This window comes from Coturnix japonica, chromosome 5, assembly GCF_054131305.1.
Source record: "Coturnix japonica strain WE chromosome 5, WE-NBRP24, whole genome shotgun sequence".
In the NCBI taxonomy this organism is placed as follows: Eukaryota; Metazoa; Chordata; class Aves; order Galliformes; family Phasianidae; genus Coturnix; species Coturnix japonica.
This window is the reverse complement of record NC_140667.1, coordinates 26742846-26762224: the sequence shown is the minus strand read 5'-3', so window position 1 is coordinate 26762224 and position 19379 is coordinate 26742846. Positions and strand designations below refer to the sequence as shown.

The 19379-nt window shown below is 38.8% G+C and overlaps 1 protein-coding gene across 13 annotated transcripts in view; it reads left to right on the top strand.

The window, feature by feature from the left end:
* Window positions 1–19379, top strand: part of SIPA1L1 (signal induced proliferation associated 1 like 1) — a 179598-nt gene that overhangs the window by 17837 nt on the left and 142382 nt on the right. For 12 of the 13 annotated variants that reach the window (XR_014947157.1, XM_015864666.3, XM_015864670.3 and 9 more), the window contains one exon: window positions 16670–16761. The exons of the other annotated variant lie outside the window; for it this stretch is intronic. The gene's annotated coding sequence lies outside the window, so the exon portion shown is untranslated. The remainder of the gene's footprint in view (window positions 1–16669; window positions 16762–19379) is intronic. 13 annotated transcript variants of the gene reach the window in all.

The following is a 19379-nucleotide window of genomic DNA, read 5'->3' as shown; positions in this document are numbered from 1 at the left end:
CTTTCCTATCCTGAAAGACAGTGCACATCACTTCACCTGCTTAGGGCTGTGACCTGAACTTTTTCTTCAGTGGGGAATTCACGTCTCCACTTCAAGGACTGTTTTAACTCTGACTCAGAGTGCTGACACCGTGTCCCATCACTAGTAATGGTGTGATCAGCCTCAGTCCTGTTTTGGTTCAGTAGACCCTGGCAAACTTGTATATGATGTTCTTTCTATTCCTGTATAGTTGTGGGACCCATTTGGTGCAAACGTTGTGACATTCCAATATTGCCACCATTATTTGCAATGCATTGAAGCTGATATTCATCTCTGTACACAGTTGTCTGGTTGTATTCTGCCAGTTGGTATGGATGAGCTGATCGAGACACTCTTTGTTTCATGGTGTGACAGCTATGAATGGCTAGCTGGAATGTTGCTTGTCTTTCATTTTGCTGTTGCCGCTGCTGAAACATACCACTCCCTAAGTGAGAGCCTGTGCTTTCACCTGCTGTTTGGTCTCTGTAAATGTTCAGCAAGTATCAGTGAATGTCAGTAGGTGCAGATTTTTCCACATGGGGGAATTCAGTGTGAGTGACGCACCCTTTCTTCATATGCTCTTCCATGTCAGATGCCATTCTGTCAGACCTCCCCTCTGCTGCAGTCTGTCATATGACACAAAATGTAACGGAGTAGTTGGGGGAAGGTTCAAACGCTACTGCCATACCACCATCATCCACCTTTGATGTCAAGGAGCCCATAAAATAGGTGGTGTTACTTTAGAAGCAAACCTCATAGTTCGGAACTGCTTTCCACTGCTTGTTCAACTGGGTGTTCCTGCTGTGGGATGTGAATGGGGAATGTGTTCAGCAGGCAAGCGTTTAAACTGATTGTTCAGCTAAAGGATGATCTTGCCAAAAGGGCTTTTTGTGTTCAGAACAAATTGCACAAATTGATTCCGTTTGTACACCTAAAGGAATATCGAAGCATATGGCACATCCATAATTGAACTTGCCGTGTAGTTACATTGACTTTCACGGTTCACTCTGTGATACGCAGACTGAATTGCTTATATCAGGCATGTCCAGCCTGTGGGCCACGAGCGAACTGGCGGAGCTCGCAATGCGCCTAAGAATGGCAACCACTTCCATTGAATCTGAAGCGTTACTTTTGCAAAAGTAATGTCATATATCCCACTAGGTTTATGTTTTTATTGTTCTCCTTTCTGTATGTAAGTTCTGTAATGTAATTTTAAAACATTAAAATTAGTGTTGTTACTTAAATATATTCGCTAGAGTATATGTTTTGAGGGCAGATCTGAAAGGAGTGCCTTCTGTTTTAGGATGTTGGCCTGCTATGTCAGAGGTGGATGTTGGTGGTATGGCAGTAGAAGTTGAACCTTCCCAACATTCCATTCCATTTTGTTGCTGTGTGACAGATGGCAGCAGAGGGGCAGTCTGACAGAATGGCATCTGATATGGAAGTGTAGATGAAGCAAAAGTGTGTCATTGAATTCCTCCATGTGGCATCCACTGACATTTATCGATACTTGCTGAGTGATTGTGGAGACCAAGTAGTGGATGTGAGCACAGTGAGAGTGGGTGATGTGTTACAGCAGTGGTGACAGTGGGTCGTCTCTGCTGGTACAGATTTCTGCAAGCGCAGTACGCAGTGTCTTGTTCATTGCTAGTGAATACACATAGCTAATGGTAATGACTGTATTGAAAAGGAGTGTTTTGTTGATGAGAATTTGCTATGTTAAGTAGCATTACTGTGCTTTTTGTATCTGTTGTTATCATTTCCATGGAAATAAATAGGAGACATTACTTCCAGAGGAACCTTCATAGATGCAGCCCTGGCCAATTCATCTTCAGTCAGTGCAGCCCAGGCAAGCCAAAAGATTTGGTACTCCTGGTGTATATGATTACAGCTGTGGTTGGAATCGTCTTGGTAAGATTTGTTTTAAGAGAAGAATTTTAGATTTTTTTTTTTTTTTTTTTTTTTTTTTTTTTTTTTTTGCTGTCATGATGATGTTGAAAATATCACATCTCCAACTTCTAGTATGATTTAAGTGGAAAACTTTGCGCAAGATATTGACTATGACAGGGATAAGAGATAAAGTTTTAAAGATTTCTGTGTTTTTTATTGAGGATTTGATGGAGCAGGATAAGAATTCATTGAGCTTGCATAAACCTGTCTTGTGTGGATATTTTGGTACTGTAATACAGAATGTATTGCTTCTGGTGTGCAAGGGGAAAGAACAGGCAATTATGAAGGGTGAAAGCCAGCAAGCAAGTCCAGCTATTTTCTGTTTCAGCATAGGGTAAAACATCATGGAATACTGCAGTCTGTGAAGTGGTAGTGGGTGGACATGAGGAGCTTCCACAATACAGACCTTTGGTGGCAGAACACTAAGTTTGTGGAGGGATTGTCGATGTATTTTCTGGCATCTGTTTGTTCTGAAATCTAAGAATATGAAGTGCAATACGGGCTGTGAAAGCTGTTGGAACCTGAACGTTTTTTAAAATTGGTTTTAGTCATGGCTGTTAGTATGGAGTAACTTTGGGGAGTTGGTTTGGTTTCAAAATATCCTCAGAGGATTTTCTTTTGAGCTTGAATAGCTTTTTATCTTGTCAGGTCTTAAAGTTTTGGCTGATAAATTTTGTTGCACATTGTAAAGAAACTTGAATTCATTTGAGAAGCAAATCTCCTGTTTCTTTTGAAGATCAAATCTGAGGAGTGCAGTTAGACCATGCCTGGATTTTCTCTGCTGTTTCTCATGATTTCTTTTCCTTTGTAGCAGTTTCACTGTAACAGTTTCTGACCTCCTATTGTGGAGGAGTTTGTTGTTTAAGGAGTGGGAAGCAGAATAACTTCCAACAACAAACAAACAAAATGAACCAACTAAACAAAAACACCAAACAAATTTATAAGGATTTGGAAGGGCCTTGATGGACAGGAAGGATCATCTTACCGAAAAATTGATTCAGTACAGTAACTTTATAGAGACTTAAAATCTCTCTCATTTCTATGTAACTTTTTTTTCCATGCAATTCCAGATTTGATTTGGCTTAAATTTCACAGGTTCAGCTTAATATTGTTTAAACATAAAATTTTTCTGTGCTCAACATGATGGAGAGCCGGTGAAAGTGATTTGCCCTGTGTGCAGGTGCATTTCCGCATGATTCCTAGGAAGGAAGGATAGCTGAAGGAGGGAGAGTTTTACATTTACTGTGGAGTTCCAGATAGCCAACAATAGCTTAGGTCCTCTTTTCTTCTGAGAAGTCCTTAAAAGGTCCTAGTGTATTGAGCTCAGTCATTCTTCTCTAAAATGATTTGCACTTTCTTAGTTAGAACTTGTGTTGGTTTCAATAGAAGAATATGTTGTGAATTTTCAACATTTCTGAGGTACTTGTCACCTAACCTAAACTACTTGGAGAGAACCTGCATTAGTCTATTGCATGAAGGAGGATCATTTTTCTGAATGGTAGTGAGCATGTTTTGGATGTGCGAAGTAAGAGAATGTGACTTAGACAGAAAACTAGCTGTTTTTTTTCCTTTGGTTGCTCTCCTTTGCAGTTTTGATGCAAGGCAATGTCTCCTAAAACAATTTGTTTGACAGTTGAGGAAAAGGTCTGAAGACTTGCACAGTGCGCTTCATGATGCACCTACTTGTCAGACCTACACTTGAAATTGCATTATGACTGGAGTTTGTCACTGAAGGTGCCTGCTCCAGGAGCCTTGACTTTCCCCTGTTCTGCATAGGGCCTGCCCCTCAGGTATGTTGCTGCACCACGCAGCACTCTGTCTTTGCCCTCAGATCTGCTTGCTCAACTGAGAAAGCAGAGAGGAGAGAGACTGCAAGATGGTTGCTCATCAGACCACATCCTAAAGGTGGTGTAGCAACTTGAGGTATATGTTGCCATCTCTTGAAGGCCAGCAAAGCTGGTAAGTGCTTTGGAGAAGGGTGAATCAAGCTGTAAATGAGAAGTCACTTGCTTGAAAGTTGGTGTAGCCTTTATTTGTAGAACAAGCAGAGAGTGTACGTTTTGCAAGTATAGAGAAGAAGCTGTCTTGACCTCTGAGTGAATTTGCAACTACTGTAACTCTTCTGTAATGCTTTCATTTTTTTACACCTGTCTGTGTTCAAATGAGGGTGCTGACTGAGGCTGCTGTGGGTCATTGTGGGCACTAGAAGCTGAGCTGAGACAAACAGACCCTTTCTTTATACAACATGCAGCTGCTGGATGAGAATAATCTAGTTATGTTTTAGGCTGTGTTTGAAATCTGTATGTGACTGATCCTTTGGTGCTCATTTTTCTTCCTCCCCCCCCCGCTGGGGTGCATCCCTCCTTTCATTTCTGAGTGCAATTCTGAGAAGAAAAAAGCCTCAAGAGCATCAGTGGTTTGATGTATTTATGATTTTTTTTTTTTTTTGCATGTTCCTGTTGTGAAGCCTACTGTTCTCTTTTGTTTTTCTCATCTTTCAAAACTACATTACAAAAGCATGGCCATTGCTGCCAATCTGTGCAGGGCATATTGTTTCTGTGAATGCATTCCAACAGGTGTGTTGTTTTTGTTTTCCTGCCATTTATTTTGCAATGTAATATGAACATAGTACTTTACATCTGTATGTCAGTCCAGTTTGAACAAGTTCAGCTCAAGTAGTGGTTGAGTTGTGGTTTTGAAGGCACGACTGCCTGGCAGCCTACATCTGTAAATGCTTGGGTGCTTTCAGCATGTAATATTTTGGGGCAGTCATAGTGCAATTGCATAATCTTAAATTATGTGCTTTACAAATAAGAAATGATTATAAAGATTGAATGCAAGCATGGAGCAGTTGAAAACTTGATGCATGAAACAGAATCTGTGTTCTTGTCGGTGCACCATGCTTTTTTAAAAAAGCAGTTTGTTTGTGAGGACATGTCTAGTTCAACCTAACCTGAATCTTATGGCATCGGAGGAACATGAGAGATTTCTTTCAGTTTCTGTAGGATTTCCTTAATGCAATATGTTGTGCACAACAAAGAGTGATGTGGCTCTTGCTCTTCCTCTGCCCCAAGTGATGGGCTGGAAACCTTTCATTTAGTGTAAGAAAATTAAGGGGAAGTTCTACTAGTGTTCAGTGCATGTTTTACCATAAAATGAATGAAACTTTTTTTAGGATCTGAGAGTTGTTTTGCTTCTTATTAATGGCAGCTGTTCTCTGTGTATCAGTTTTGGAAACAGCTCAGGTTTAGCTTTAGGTAGTGCTAAACTGGTGGCTAACAGTTCTCCTTTTTTCTCAATTTGAGAAGAAAATGTAAGGATTGTATTATTTGTATTATTTATGTAAGTATTATTAGCAGTTCTTTTTAAAGTATTTTCTTAGCTTCAGCACTGTCAGAGGTGGAGACAACAGATTTGAATATGTTGCATTAAAAACTGTCCATCTTCTGTGTATTTGTGCAAACACTGCTTGAAATCAAAGGATAATTTTGGCCTCGATGTTGTCCAGTGGTTGCATTCATTATGCACTGTGGGGGAAAAAATGCTCTTAGATTTGTTTTTCATCACTGCTTATCTGTCTGGGATTTCTCCAATCCTTTTATGATGCAATGTCATGGATAATATTTTCCACTTGTGCTTTTCACATTGTTTATGCTTTTAGCTCTTTTTCTTACCCCTCCAGAGCTGTGGGTTCCCAGTAACTTTTTGATGTAGGAAAGCTGTACCACATCTCTGATTGTTGGTTATATTTTCTGCAGTTTTTCTGCCTGAGAAATATGCATAGAGTTACAAACAGTAATCAAGAAGAGCTGCGGTACATCATATGTCGTGGTTATTTCCATTTTGCTTTCCTTTCTGAAATATCCCAGTTTTTTCCCGTGCATTTTGGTGGTGTGAAGCTGATTTATTTCAGCGAGCAAGTCTTTTCTGGAAGGCTAAAACATGTGGAGCCTCATTATTGTGATCATTCCATTCAGGTTTACCAGTGTGGGTCCAAGCATGGACCCTGGGGTATTAGTGTATCTTCTTTTTCTCTCCCCTGCTTACCATTTGAGAAAGCTTGTTGCTTCTGCTTATATCTCACTTCATGTTTGCTGATTGGTTATAGTAAATAATTTTTTCTCTCTTATCCTATGATTATTTGGTTTCTTTAAGACCATTTGATGAGGGATCGTGTGGAAAGCTTCTCCTGAAGCTCCATGAGTGTTGTTGCATGTGGTACATTGAATAATTTTTGTACGCTCATCGTTCGCTTTTGCAAATTGTGAGAGCAGATCAGTGAAAATCTGAGTACTTTGCTGTAGATCTTCTTCCAAAGAAGCGCTGTTCAACTCTGAACAGGCAAGTAAAACAAGGTGAATAATAAAGGGTATCTCTAAGCAGAGCCAAAAGGCACGCCTTGAAGTTGTGGCAATGGCATGAGATAACTCTGAATGCGTTTTAACCTGTTTGCATTATGCTGCCTTCAACCTGAGCTGCAGCACAGTAGAACTGGAAATATTTGAAAGACACATGTTCCCTGCCAGTTGCAAGGTAACCACACCCTGCCTTGGGTTTGCTACACCTATGAAGGTGCATTTTTAATATAGTGTAAACAGTTCCTCGTGGTTACTGCGTAATAAGCTGGTTTAATGAAGCCTTTTAAAGGAATAAATACAGTAAATCTCAACTTTACCTAACAGGTTCCTTTGTTTGAATGCTTCCAGCTGCTGAATAAAATCTGCAAATGCAGGGAAGGTGAAGCGTGCAAGAGGAGGAATGCTCAGAATAACTCGAGTCTGTTTGCCTGTGGAAGTATTTCTCTGAGACTTGTAGAATACATTAAAAAGCAATCTCTGGCTGAGCTCTGGGGTTTTAAATGCCAACTAGAATACTTGTGAAGCAGTGCATGAATGAAGTTGTTTCTGATAGTGTCTCCTCTGCTGACTGCTAATTCTCGAATGATATGCTGAGCAATTGCCTGATAATCCTAATGTAATTAGTGTTTCAAAGATGATAATGTTCTTTGTAAGTTCGTTTTGCCTTTGTAACAGTAATTGCAAATACAGTATGAAGCTTTTTGGTCCTTACTTTTAAGATAGGTCTGTTCTTTAGTACTGCAGAAAAAAATGTCATGACTGCAAGATAAACCAAGCAAATCCACCAAAGTTTTGCAGTGGAATCCATAAAGAGAAAATCCTCTTTTCTGACTTGTGCTTGGGCCTAAGCTGTTGGAATAACAAGGGCACTTATTGCTTTTTAATACCAAAGGTAATGGTGTTTTTTTGGTCAGTGACTGCATTGTTTCCTATCAAAGCAGTCTTTTATTTCTGGGTGCTCTTAGAGTTGAAGAATTATTGATGGAGGAAAATACGCAGGTGTTCTCTCATGATGTGCTTCTAAATGTAATTATGGATCAGTAAAGGCCTATTTGTAATGTAGTAATAATGAACTCTGGGCTGACAGTAAGGGACAGAAAATAATCTGTGAATTGACTGCTTTAATATGGAAGTTGCTTGGAGGCAGAATAGACTTTAAATCAGGCCCATTTGTTGTGTTTCAGTGTGCCACCTGCCCTCTTCGTGTAGAGCAGCACTATGTTCTGCAGTTCCTTTCTTGTTGAGGTTGGGGAGGAAGTCTAAAGAGTTTGATAGGACTAACCTGCACAGAATATAATTAGAAATGTAGTTGTATAGTGGCTCTTTCCTGATTAAAAAAAAAAAAAAACAACAAAAAATGACAAAGCAACTTACATGTAGTGCTTTGTTGTAATTAGGTTAATGTAAGTAGCTAATTACACTTCCATTATGTTTCTACAGAGTTTTAAAACCAGAGAGGCAGGATTATCTTGGTACACTGTGTTACTGCGTGTAATGAGGAGTAATAGTAAAACAATTTAGATTTTGAAACTGTGTTCAGGGTGAACAACAGTTTTTGTTATTGTTGTTGCATGTGAAACTGTGTGAGCTAGCAAGGAAATTTTAGTACAATCTTTGCAGATGAGGAAGGTGTTAATTGAATTTGGTAATAACAATAATTTGAATTCAAGGATGCCTCAGATTAGCGGACTTAATCAGGAAAATAAACACAATATGCATGCGGTGTTATAATACTGAATGAGGTTGATCCTCACAAGGTATGTGACTGTGGCAGTTGAAACTCTTGTTTTAAGTAAAATGTGCTTTTGGGGCTTCCTTTTGCAAATTGTGGTTGGTGTTTTATGAGGTTGAAATAGCAAGTATCATATGTTTGGAGGATGTCAAGGGATTGTTATTCTTTAGAAGTATATGTTAAATTTTAGGGGTAGCTTGTAAGGTTCTGAAATTGGCAGTTCAGTAAAGCAAAATGCTGCTTCTTTGTAAATTTTTGAAGTGGTTCTGTTATATAAAAAGAATAAATGGGTAAAAATCCTAGGAATCAAAGCCTGCTAAATATACATGACTCTTAACCAGAGATAATCAGGAAGTGCTCTGTTTAATGTTTGGGAGTCTTATCTATATGCTAAAGACTCCTGACTTAATAAAAACAGCGTAGTGTAGTCTCAGATACCTTAATTCCTGGGAAGATTCCAACATCAAGTGGATTTAAAAGGGTAACATTGTTACCCATGAACTGTAGAATGGTGATACATTGTATCGAAGGTTATTTTTGTTACCTTAAGTTGGTAACAGACTAGATTGAGATCAGTAATGGCAACGGGAATGCTGATTTATTTATATTTTATTTCAGATTTTGCTTTTCTGGGATTGATGAATTTGTTTGAAATTTTAGGATGGCTACAAGTGACAGCTTCACCATAATGTTGTTTCTGAGAGGAAGTTTATTAACATCTTTTAGACTTTAGTATTCAAAGAGCTGAATGAGTTGGTGCAGTGATATGTATTTACAGTTATGCATTGACTTTGGTTAATGTCTTATATCTTGATTTATTGTTGTAAAATTGAGTTTCCATGACCTTTTTTCTCTAATATAACACAGAAGCAGAATGCTGAATTGCAAAAAAAGAATGCTGCGATAGCACCCGTGCATAATATAATGGTGGTCTCATTATAGCTTGGTGGGGGGGAGGGAAGGGTGGAAAACACAACAGAATGGACGCACCTTTTGTACAGTTTACACATACAAGACTTATCCAGGTTATATATATGTCTTGTAAAGCGCCATTCTTCCTTTCCAGAGGCTGATAGCCTGCCTCCAAGCAATTCCCATTGCACTATTAAATTTCTGCTTATGATATATAAAAATAAAAAGTCCCTGTTTTCTGATAATCATGGAACTACAACTGATCTCTTGCCACCTTTTCAGTCCTCTTGTTGCTACAGCAGAATTTGCGGAAGAAATTCTTGAGTTCACAAAGGGTGCTGTGTGTATATTGAGTAGTAGACAAGTGTGTTTGCTGGAAGGGAAAACTTTTACATGGGTACCAGTGGATTGCCTTCATTAGACTTTTGGGGCCAAATGTGGTGCTAGAGTTTTCTCAGGAGGGTTATGGAGACTGAGCAGCATGTATTGCTGCTCCTTTTCCTGCTGAAGAGCTCATGCAGTGAGACTGAGTAAACAGGAGCTGCTCAGGATGGCTCAGTTCACTTCTGTGCTAAGCACAGGGCCAAGTAGCAGGATGAGTGGGAGATGTTCTGGGATTGATTGGCAGAAATGCATGCTATTTTGTGACCTGACATGGATCTCCTCAATCTGGAGCTGCTGCTGAACTGTAAAGGGCTCTCACCTTCTGTTTTAGTGTGACGAACAGCTTGTGATGACCAAGAGTAAGTGCTTGGAGCTTTTATTTTTTGCCTTTCCTTTCAGCTGCCCACCTTCTCTCTGCAGGGAAGCACACGGGTGGGACACAGCCCTGTAGCTTGCAGCAGAATTTTTTAATTTTGGTATGTAGAGTAGGTGTAGAAGATCTTCTGGAAGTGAAGGGCTTGGTTCACATTCTTATGGTACGTTCGAGATTTTAGGGAGATGGCTTTTGAGGAAGCAGGGGATCAGAGATGCTATGGTGTCTCTGCGGTGCTTTGGTTTGGATGACTGACCTATGCTCTGCTCCTACCAGAATTCTGTTCCTCTGTAGATGATGAACTGAGCTGATAAAACTTGAAACACTCGCTATGTGTTGATAAAGAAAAGAGGTAAAAAGTTAAAGCTTAGACTTCTGCTGTTCTGTTTTCCAGTTCTTTATGAACCAATTTCTGACCAAGAAACAAGTCCTCATCTGTTTCCATGGTATAAGAGAATGTCACTTCTGAGTATCTCTGTAATATAGCTATGTGAGAATCAAGCCTAATTAATTTAATTGTTCTGAAATCTTTGTAGAAAAAGCTTCTAAACTGTAAATAACTCCCTTCCTTCCTTCCCTTTTCTCCTTTAAAAAAATAATCTGTGCTGTTATCTGCAGTTTAGTTGCATTAGCTTCCTTTCTGTGCCTGATCATTATTTCCAGGAAGCAGAGAACTATGATAAGTTGATGTATTTCTTCAGAATCTAATAAAATTGTAAGATACAAAAGCATGTATTGGCTGGTAAGGCTTGTGCTGTTAAAATAAAAGAGGTAAAAAATGAGGTTCTCATTTTTCACTGACTACAGCATATCAGCACAAAAGGGATCTATGATTCATTCTGTATTTCGGAGTGAATTTCTTCAAGAAGCTGCATGAAAGAGTTGTCTCGATATCTTATCTCTTGAAAGGCAGTCAGCTTTTTCTGCATATTGGGTTCTTTATTGTCTTTATATTCCTGCATGATAATTTGTTTTCCTTATTTTAACTCTATAAAAGATGACTGTATTATGCATTCTCTAAACACCAAACACTGCTTTTTATAAAATGCATTGTGTAACTTGTTTGTTCATGAGCTTCCTTATGGAGAGGATGTCCTGTGTTTGTTTATGTTTGTAGATTGCCGTACTGTCTTGTAATTTTTGTGAATGCCATTGCATTTTATATGCTTACGCATACACAGCACGTAAGTGATTTGATGGTCAGCAGGTTATCAGACTGCTCCTTATAGAGATGGTTTGAAATGAGAACCAGTCTAAAACTAGAAGCAGGTGTGAAGTTAGCAAATACTCCAAGACAAGTAACTTATCCAAATGGTGGGGTATTATGAGTGAGCAAGTGATGTCTGCAGGGGGAAGGACATGCATAGGGTCCTTGAGAAGCTGCAAGCATGTGTGTGGGGCTTAGGGAGGTGCAGGGCATTACAACAGCAGTGGCTGAGCAGTGTCCTGCCTTGTACTTCAAAACAAAGAAGTTGGATGATCAGACTCTTTAGTAGGGTTTCTTTTAGGTACTTGAGGGCTCTGGTTTGGAAAATCAGAATGAAAGACTGCCCAGATCTTATGGCAGTTCTCTGTCCTGTGCTTGGAAGTGAGTGGTTAATGTGAAATGATGTGATCTGTGCTCAGGAGGGAGTAAAGCATGAGTAAAGGAGAAAGGGGAAAGGAGTACCAATGTGTCTTACGTGAAAGTTGACTTTCTGCATTGGAAGAAGCCGACGTATGCAGAAAAATGTTAATAGGTGTTCATAGAAATGATGAATTAATTATGAATGAGTAATTTCACTTTATTTTTTTTTTTCCTCATTTTCCAGAACTGCATATCTCAAACTGCTGAAGTTTATTTGCTCAGCCCATTGGATAACTGAATCTTGTAGCTGATGAAGAATAGCATACTGTCAGGCTTTGAAATAGAAAAGAACAGGGATGATCTCTAGATAAATGTGATAAAAACAGTTTTCCAGGGTGTGGGCATGAGTGATGCTGTGAAGGTCATGCAGATGCTCACGATTTGTTTATTGAGCGTGATACATTCTATCCTGTTTACAAAAGCACCAACAGTGAAATGTGCTCTGACCCTGGCTTTGCATGCACTGATGCTTTAGGAATTCACGTATTTGTTTCAGTTTAGGAAGTAGAACTGTAGCATGTTATACACCTACAAACACTAAACTGACTTTTGGATGATGTGGGGTAGACGAGGGTATGTCTAGGGTGATCTGCCCTCTGCACTGGTAAGGAGCGGTAACGTATGAGATCAATATACAGTGCTTAAGCTTGTTCTGAGGTGCTCTTGTTCATGAACTTTTCTTGTTTCCTTGGGTGCTTCTCATATTCTATCCACGTTTTGATTAACTGTGAAATATTTTTAAGCTCTGTGGATATACTGCATCTTCAGCTGCAGCACTAGCGTTTAATAGCTCAGACTTGGACAATGGTATAACGAATGTTGTAATGTTTATTATATGTTTTTGAAGTTTTATTAATGTGTTCACCCTCTTTGTCAGGTCACCATAAATAAAAGGGTGTTGCCTTTTAATTTTAAGTTTAATATCTGGTAAATTACTGCTAGGTATGTGGTTGTTCTTAAAGTATAAAACATTATAGAATGGTAAAAAGGAGCGTTTGTCTATAGAAAGCTTCATTAAGAGACTACTTTCTGCCTCTCCTGAGAAATTTTTATGGAGATAGAAGGGATGATATGAAGTGGTTTACAGTGCTGGATACTTTTGTTAGCTCTGTGCTACAGTTTTTTCACCTTAGGTGTTTGTGCAGGTGTGAAGTATATCTGTACCTGTTGGTGCATACCACTGCAGTATTCTTCAGATTCTCAGACAAAAGCACCATATCAAGGCAGACCAAAGGTGTCACTGGATGTGACCCTCTGCTTACCCCTCTGCCAGGCAGTTTCCCCTCCCCATCTTCACCATTCTAGCTGCAAAGGGGAATGTATCTAAGGAGCTGACTTAGCTCCTATCTGGCTGATTTTGCCCTGAGAAAATTCAGTCTGACTTGTGGGATCCTTGATTGTGATGGAGTGCTTTGGGAACTAAGCATGTTCAAAACAGGTCTTGCCTGAGCTCTGAATTTGTGTGGCAAGATTTGGTTTGTTTTTTCCCTCCTTTCTTTCCTCAAATGGGTTCTCCTTTAAGTTCCTCCTCTAGTTCTGTAGGACACAACAGCAACAAGGGTCAGGTAATCTTGCTGCATGCAGAGGTGGCAGTAGCTCCTCTTGGGAAGGTTTCAAAGTGTCCAATTTTCAAGACCTTTTTTCAAGAGACTTCTGTTTCCTGATGTTTTCGTGTTCAGGGATGGATTCGATATTTAGAGTTATTCATTTTATGTAGTATTATTTAATAAATATTCATGCGGGTATTGCTGATTTGAAGCCTGCCTGGCTTTATGTTTTTAGAGGCATATTTTCATTCCTTCCTGCTTTCAGGGAAGGGAAGGACAGTGAGTTCTTCTCTTTAAAATGAAGTTAATATCCATTTCAGCACTTATAGCTCTTACGAGTCTTGTGTATTCCTGGACTCAAGAGCTTGTTTTAGCTGGACGGCTTTTCAGCACCACTCTCCATGTGTAATTAAAGCACTTTGTGTATTGTGCTTTGGTCCTAGTACAAAGAAAACCCTGCAGCTTGTTTTAAGAGCAGTTTATCCGCAGCCGGATTGGTCTTGTAAACAAAGTGGTGTAACTGCACCTAACACTGTGTTTGTGTAGTAAATGTCTGTAGAGCTCAGAGGGAGACCACGAGTATCCAGGTGAGTGCACTGCACTGGGACAGATACTGGAGTTCTACTTAAGACAGGAGCACTGTCTAGATCAGGTTCTTTGCAGACTCCTTTGTTTGCAGAGATGGAAGCGGCTGTTTCTTTTATAAGGCCTAACTAGATGTTTGTGAAAAGCTTTGAGATGCTTTTGATGAACGACTATGCAGTATGTGATTATATCACACATAATAATAGTGGGTAGGAGGAGGCAGACTGGCAGTGTAATTCTTGCAGCATTGTGGAAACTTCAGGCTTTGTTCTTCTTCAAACACTGTCTTTACATTTAAACACGATTTTTCTCTGCCACTTCCCCTAGTCTTTATCTCCTCCAAATAAAAAAGAAAAAAAAAAAAGCATTTATCTATCTTTATTTAAAAAAAAAAAAAAAAGAAAAAAGAAAAAAAAAAAAAGGAGGGAGTGAGGGAAGAAAAAGTGTCAGACATCAGACATCTATCTGCTGTTTTGGTTAGTTTATTTGATTGGTACTTGAATTATTAGTGCTGTTCTGCTTTTACCAAAATTGGAGCCATGCACTTTTCCTCTAAGTTTGAGATTGCGTGAGTGATGGTTTTGGACTTGAGAAACTGATTTTTTTCCCCATTTTTTCTGCTCTTCATGTTGCATGGTAACCTCTTGGCTGGACATTTTTAGTCACAAGGTTGCTGTAGCTTGTAATGTGAACCCAGGTTTTTGTGACAGAAGAATTTGTTCCAGGGGCTCCTTTTGCAGCTGAGCTAAACTGGGCTGGGAGGTGGGCTGCAGTGGAAAGGCCACTTGGGAGCCTGACAGCTTTTTGTGCAGGGATGCAGTTAGTTAAGTGTTGTCCAAACATGAGATTCTTCTGGATGTCTAGCTTACAGCTTTGCAAAGGAAACAGTTGTGTTTGAGAGGGAAAGCAGGTTGCTTTGGTAGAAACACTACCTTATTCCCCAAAGGTCTTGTTCTTAAAATCTTCTGAATTCTGGCTTGGTGCCACCAAACAATAAATTCTTGCTTCCACTAAAAATTTGTTTTTGAGAAACACAGTGTGAAAGCTGATATTACTGCTAGCGGGTGATATTACTGATATAACTTACTAGTGGGGGAAGAAATTAAGCAGATTAACCTCTTTTAGAAATTAAATTAATGTAACCACCCCCAATGTTTTCCTGAATACATGAAAATATGCTTTTTCTGAAGTGAAGTGCCTTCTGGTGTTGTCACTAATGAAGCACGCTTTAACAGACAGGTTGGCAGAGGGAATTTGGGTAAGAGCTGACACCCTGTAATCTACAGATGTGTTGCGGAAGACAGTAGACAGTTGTAGACTGTATTTTGGCTATACGATTTGTTTTTTAAAAAACATCTAAATTGTAGGAATGATTTTATATACATATATGAAAATAGATTTGGTTTCAGGCCTTTTTGGTTTGCCCGCACTTGCTCTTTTGACTGTTAATCAGGCTCAGAGTTGCTTAAAAGTTAATTTATAATGCAAAAAAAAGTGAAACTGGAAGCAATACCAGTATATTCTTTTTAGAGGATACTGCTCCATTTCGTGTATCTGGCAGTGCTTCTGTAAAGTTTTGTACGATTAAAAATAAGACACCTTTTCACTTGTATGATGTATATAAATTCCAAAACATAGAGTGTGAATAAACATTTCCCTTAGTATGGGGAATCTGAGTGGGAAAACAAGAGTTTTCAAGTAACTGCAGAAAATAAGTGGCAAATACTACAAAGAGGGAGAGAAAGACGAAAGGGGAGGGGAGCCAGAAATGTGAAGGTATGGCATAAACTGCTCTGAAGGGAGCTCAGTGTTCACAGTCATTTTCTTTTGGATTGTGACAGTGTGGCAGCTGCAGCAGAGTTTTTGCCATTGAATGAGCTCCAAGCCTTCCTTAAAACCTGTCCATTTTTGCAATAAGGTTCTGAGACCTGCTGTTTCTGCTGTGTTATAGTTCTTACTGCTGGTATGTTTAACAGATTGAGAAGGGGTTGTACTCTTCTTTGAAATGTAGGTGAAAAAAGATTCCAGGGTAGGTTCACATTTTAAATCATAAAAAATTTATTCTTTGTTGCAATAGAACATTGACTGCTTTTTCTTAACAGTCAATACTTTTAAATGTAATGAGCTCGGTTTCAGAGTGGGAGAACAGAAAATCAGAGAACGCTCTGTTGTGAAAATATATGGGGTTTTCTGTAGTAAGGAAATTTTGGTCAGTGGCAGGGTAATGTTTATAGTAATTACAGAAAATGAAAGACATCCATTTCTGATGAAAGATTTGGCGGATGTGTTGGAATCGTTGTACACAGAGCCCAGTGGTAATTACCAACTCATATTTCAAGTCATTGTACAGTTTCGGTGATGCCAAAGTTTAGAGGCTGGTGGCCAAGGGATGATTAGAAGTTTATCACCAACTATTCTAATGGGTTGGTTTTCTTCTTTTTTCCAGACTCTTCCTATGTATTATTATTTTTTTTAACTATAATAATAATAAATTCTGTGAAATCAAAACACTTGATCAACCTGGTTGTTTACACTGTAAGCTTTGGCTTCTTTTCCCCATGCTCTTTCTTTCCTTGAATGCTGTACCTTAAGTATCGAGTTTCATTAATTAGCAGTCATTCAACTCAAATCTAGCTGATGTTAATTTGTGCTAAAAGCAGGTATCAATTAAATTCTAATGTGATAACTCCAGGTTAAGCAGCAGTAAAAGGATGGACAGAGAATACAGTATCACATGAAAATCTCTCACAGTCTTAAGGCAGATGCAACTTTGTAATGTTTGTCCTTTCCCCCTTCATGACATTGAGGGTAAGCAATGTATTCGACACAGTGGTAGGAGAATGCATGCTCAGTGTGCATCATTTGTTGATAAACACAACAGGCTACAGCTTGGTCACCAGGGATGCGCTGGGGCAACATCTTAGCAAACTAGCTTCTTAAAAATGGAATTGTTTGCTACAAGGAAGCAAAGAAGGCTTAGTTTTTATCTCAGGAGAAACCTTGGTGGCCGTGGTGTAGTCTTAGGCAGTGATTTTTCTTTTTCCTGTTAGAAAACGTCTCTGGTCCACTTGGAAAATGTATTACTTTATGATTCTGCCTGTAGTCTTTCTCAGTGTTATGAAATTGAAAGGTAATGCTAACAGTCTCATCTTTCTAAAAAGATTATTTGTTTTTTCAATCCAGAGTCCCGAGTGCTATTCTATTGAAGCGTGTGTCAAAACAAGAGCATGTGATGTAATGGAGACTTGGAAACGCTGCAGTTGCGCACTTTGAAAGTAAGTCAAAGATTTTCCAGGTTTGAAGATGACCTACTAAAAAAAAAAAACCAAAAACATGAAACTTTGGCTTGTGAAGTTTTAACTCTCTGCTTTGAAAGCCACAGCTACTTTCTTTTTCATGACATTTGTGGTTCTTCTCTTTTTTAATCTTACACAGGTCAATGTTGCATCTGTTGCTTCCCTTTTTATTTGTGGATTTTGCAGGGTTAACCTGTAAGTGATACCAAGAGGTTGTATTCATTGTTTCCTATATATTTCCTATTTGCTGGGAAGAAGATCTATGAGGTTTTTATTACCAGAAAGCAGCAAATTCTTATGAAAGTATTTTAAGAGCCCTGTATAATTACTTCTCCAATGCTCCATCTTTCTTCATTCTTCCATTCTCACAGCTCTAGCATAGATCTGACTGTACTGCACAGGTCAGCTAAATCATTGGAAAGGTAGCCCAGGAAGAGACAGGGTGGACAGGAAATAAGTTTATAGCTTGTGTGAACTGCATGGCTTGAATTAATCTAACTTCATTTATTTAGAAGGAGTTAATGAGATTTAACTGATTAAATTTCATTCAAACTGGTTTTCAAATGCTTTCTGCAGGAGAACAGTATGGCAAGAGTTAGTGCTGAAGCCATTGCAAGGGGAGAGAATTGTGCTATATCATTACATGCATTTGAAAGCTTAGTAGCGTGACCCTTATTTGTATCACTTATGATCTTATACCACAAATATCTGAACGTTGCTATATCTTGTTACTTCGTTCATATATGTACATATAAAAATGAATTTATTGTGTATATATATATATATATTATATAATTTATTATATATATAATATATATTGCCATATATTTTGAGGAAATGCCACCAGGCTTAATGGCTCCATCACAGAAGAGTGTTTTGCAGAACTCTGGAGCTGGGTGTGAAAACTGCACTGCAGCAGTATAACCGTTAGACCACTTTCCTAGTTACTCTCTCTCTCTGCCCACTGTTTCATGTGCTATCACTTGGCCAAATGGCTGCTGTCTGTACATTATTTTGCATCTTCTTTGTCAGACAGTAGAGCCTTACAGAGGTAATGCGTGTGGGGGATGGTGGTGGGGAAGTCTGTAGAAGTGTCCTTAAAAGTTCAAAGAATACCTTTGATCAAGCATAAGCTAATCTGTGATTTTCGCAGAGGGAATCCTAGCTTTCTCTGGAGTAAATGAAATTAGCCAACAGTGTTTACGGGGATAAGCTCAAAATGATGAGTTATATGGTTCTTTTTAAAGGTGATTTTCTGATGGTTATATTAAGGTATTGAAGGACATAGATTTTCTTTTTCTTTTTTTCCTCCTACTTCTGTCACTGATTGTGTATAAATAGTAACAGTGTGGAGTAAAAAGCCTGAAAGATAAACAGAACAGCTGCTACTTATAGGAGAGGGGAAAACGTGCTTTATAATTCTTGCTTAAAAATCGGTTCTCTGGGATTTTTCACTAATTAATATTGTAAAGTAGTTTTGCCTTTGGGATAATTTTAGGGGGTTGTAAATACTCAGAATATTTGACTTAAATGTGTGTTTTTCATGTGTTTGAAGAACTAGTTCTTTAAATGTTCTCCTGACAGTTAATCATTGTGAATGGTGGCCATTATCAGTATTTTGATTTTTAGAGCTACTCTGCTGCCCCCTTATTTCTGGGGAAAAAAGGAAAAAATAGTCAGAATAATAGAACTGAACTGAGAAAACCTTGCTGAGAAATTGTATGCTAGTTTTTGGGAAATAATCTCAGCTTTTTACCTTTCTAAAGCCAAAAAAAAAAGGTCCTAATTGGGTGGATGTGGAAAGAACAGCTTCCTTTTTTTGTTTTTGTTTTTTTAATTCTTGGAAAAGGATTCAGATTTTGAATACTATGACAGAGATGAATTAGATTATCTGTTGTAACCCACTGGAGGTGAGATATTTGTATATTAAGAAGTTGTAGTGGCGTGTGTTACTGGGAAATTTAGGAGGAGTTTGACACTCGAGTGTGATGCTTCTCAACCAAGCAGAGGCATGGAAGCTTTTAAATTATTTTCCTCTTCTTTTTGAGTTTCTATATGTAGAAACAAGTGCCATCACATGTAGGGAATTGTTAGATGGATTGAATGTATTGCAGTTCTGCTGGACATGTTCTTTTTTGAAGTTCATCTTCAGGCAGCATTAGGTCATGAGTGGTGTTTGACCTCATGACAGTCCTGGGCTGATCTTTCTCCCTCTGCCGATTAACTTCAGGTGCAGTCGGCAGGCATGAATGGCTTTCATGTTAACAGTGTTTGTAATTGGTTAGCCAGGCGTTGTCCTTAAAGGGAAACAGAGATCAGCAGAGGGTGGCTGGACACGGAGATGGCAGGACATCTGCAGATTGGCCCATGCAGATGGCAGTGTTTGAGAGTCAGGTCACAATGCTGTGAGGGAGATCTCAGGGATGCTGTGATATACCTTGGGTAGCTTTATTGTAATAGTCCACTCTTGATGTCATTTTAAATAGGTTTGGTTTGTTTTTTCCCATTGTCAATTAGAGATGGGTGTTGATACCGTGGCTGACTTAGGCTGATGGAAACATTTATGGTTGTTTTTGAAGGGTCTTAAAAGCTGGAGT